General features: G+C 43.6%; 1 pseudogene; it reads right to left on the reverse strand.

The window, feature by feature from the left end:
• Nucleotides 1-430: 430 nt before the first annotated feature.
• Nucleotides 431-2,056, reverse strand: LOC100977670 (myelin protein zero-like protein 1; annotated as a pseudogene).
• Between the last annotated feature and the right edge of the window lie 1,050 nt (nucleotides 2,057-3,106).

Raw genomic sequence — 3,106 nt, forward strand, 5'->3', positions numbered from 1 at the left:
CATCCTCCAACTACAATAAATGCTAAGACTGATTAAGCCCTTAGGTTAAAAGGCCATTCTACAGGAAATACTACAGGATCTGCTACTGTGTCCACTAAGGCAAACCATTTCTAAATGATGGTGAAAGGAATGTTTCTGAAATCTCCCAATTCTAAATGACATGAAAAGAAAGTACAAAAACAGCAAGACCATGGGTACATATGTAGAATCGTACCATCTTTTCATCATGCAACATTGGCTTCCCACATCAGGAAGATTAAGTAGAATATTTATACATATTCTTTGTAGACATATTTCTCTCCCTCTGTAAGTACACATGTACTTGTCCTTGCCTGGGTCTCCAAGGCTACATGTGGTAATGGGCTACATTTTCTGAACAAGAGTCCAGTTTAGTTTTGTTTCTTGCTGAGGATATGTTCTAGGTCTTCACTTAATTTTTCTGGATATCCACATACACCACAGACTCTGACTTGTTAATCTTGTCACTCTGATGTCCGCTAGAGTGGTCTAACTGTGCATATATGACTGGGCCCTGGTGAGATCCAGAAGGCAGACTCTTTACAAGACCCTCAGTGTCAGAAGGGGACTTCCAACGAGCCTGCTTAACTGGTGATAAACTCTCTGATGTACTGCAGCCAGTGTAATCCCATTTAGAGTTTCACCTTCTATAGAAGACAGCCAGAATCAGGCTGATGAGCAGAGTGAGACCTAGGACCACAGCAGTAACTATGCCCACCACTACCCAAACTGGAAACACAGGCAAACTCTCTTTTTCTACGACATAGAGTCTAATGTGTCCAGGCTGGACAACAATGTCAGGAGGGTTTTTGGCATCACAGATATAGGTGCCATTGTGTATAAACTGCATATTTTCTATGTTGATTGTTGCATCTTTCTTGTCAAGGTCTCCAGCCCAGCTGATTCTGTCTTTAAATGGTGGATAATTCCCGAAGTACACTTGCCCTTGGAAGTAGTGGTAAAATGACACGGTGGTGTCGGCCCCCTCGGCTGGAAGCTCCAGGAGACTGAGGTCAACCCGCCAGTCGTATTAGTAGACTTGAACTTGCAGGTCAGCTTCCCTTGTGTACCATTTGCCACGAAGATTTCTTTTGGTAAATATACTTCCAAGGCTGATACTCCAGCTGTCAAGAGCCCCAGCGCCACTGCCAGCACCGACCACAGCCAGCGCCTCCTGTCTGGGGCTGCAATCACTGCCCCGGCTCCAGCGGGCGCTGCCATCATCCAGCCACTGCAGTCGCCGCTGCCGCGCCCCTGAACCCGGGTCCCTGCCGAGGTTCACTTGGCTTGGGGAAGAGGGTTCTGATCTCTCTGCCACCTGCACTGGGTGGCAACTCCATGCCGCGCTCCCTACTCTGGCCCCAGCCGTGGCTCGCCAGCTCTGCAGTCTAGCCTCAGCCCTGCTTTGGCCACATCTGGCTAATTTTTTTATGTTTAGTAAAGATGAGGTTTCACCATGTTTGCCAGGCTGGTCTCGAACTCCTGACCTCAAGTGATTTGTTCACCTCGGCCTCTCAAAGTGCTGGGATTACATGTGTGAGCCACTGCACCTGGTCATAATATGAATATTTATTTATTTATTTATTTATTTATTTTTCGAGACAGAGTCTCACCCTGTCACACAGACTGGAGTGCAGTGGCACAATCTCGGCTCACTGCAACCTCCACCTTCTGGGTTCAAATGATTCTCTTGCCTCAGCCTCCTGAGTAGCTGGGATTACAGGCACACACCACCACGCCCAGCTAGTTTTTTGTAACTTTAATAGACATGGGGTTTCACCATGTTGGCCAGGCAGGTCTCGAACTCCTGACCTTAAGTGATCCGCCCACCTCGGCCTCCCAAAATGCTGGGATTACAGGCGTGAGCCATTGCACCCAGCCATGAATATTTCTTTAATGTATGAACAGTTACATAGATATTTGCTCTTAGAGTAACATAATAAAAGTAACAATTAGAGAAAACATTTGAAATGGGATAAAATTAATCAAAACCACATCTTTTCAAAGGCTTGGCATAATTGCCATGCTTTTTGAAATGCTCAGATTGCTAAGAAGAAGCAAAGACAAGATTTTGGCTTTGCTCAATCATTAAGTTATTGACCTTATGAAATCTAAACTCCTGGCTAAAGGATTTGACAGGCATATTCTTTAGGTGGCTTCCTAGGGTATCCAAGAAAATATAAGAAGAATTTTGAAGTTAGGCAGAAGAATGCATTCTATATACATACACTGCTCTTCTCTGATTTGCTTTAACATTAAAAGATTGAAGATTGCAAATCTAATCTCTCTATGTAGAGTAAATTAGGAAAGGATTAATTTTTCAGCCAGGGAAATAATTGTATAAAATTAATGGGTGGCCAAGTGTAGTGGCTCACATCTGTAATCCCAGCACTTTGGGAGGCCAAGGCGGGCGGATCACTTGAGCTCAGGAGTTTGAGACCAGCCTGGCCAGCATAGTGAAATGCCATCTCTACTAAAAATACAAAAAAATTAGCCGGGTGTGGTGGCGCATGCCTGTAGTCCCAGCTGCCTGAGAGGCTAAGGCAGGAGAATGGCTTGAATCTGGGAGGCAGAGGTTGCAGTGAATCAAGATTATGCCATTGCACCCCAGCCTGGGTGACAGAGCAAGACTCTGTCTCAAAAAAAAAAAAAATTAATGGGTAACAGATACCGTTAGCTGCCAAAAATAATATGACTAGATTTAGTAAGTATCTAGCCATGCAAATAACAGTCCATTAAATTAAGACTCTAATAGGTGCATGTGGACAGCATTTATGTGCAATGTGATGCACCTCTACTCAGCACCTTCTTCTGCCTGCTTGCAGAGATAGCAATTTTCCCTGAGTGATTCAGGGTGAATACTGAGAATTGAGAATGCTGTGTTCAGAGGGATTACTAGGAACATCATTAACACAATTTTTTCCATATTATAAAGAAATTTTATGAATCTTACTGTGCCTCAAAAATGCTTTTAGTAAAGGATTGTTTCTTTACAGTGTTCAATTTGAATTCATGGGAAATTTCAATATTCCAGGTAAGTCAGAGACACTTAAGTGTCAACAAAATTCCATAATACGTACTTGAATAA

This window comes from Pan paniscus, chromosome 6, assembly GCF_029289425.2.
Source record: "Pan paniscus chromosome 6, NHGRI_mPanPan1-v2.0_pri, whole genome shotgun sequence".
Taxonomy (NCBI): Eukaryota; Metazoa; Chordata; class Mammalia; order Primates; family Hominidae; genus Pan; species Pan paniscus.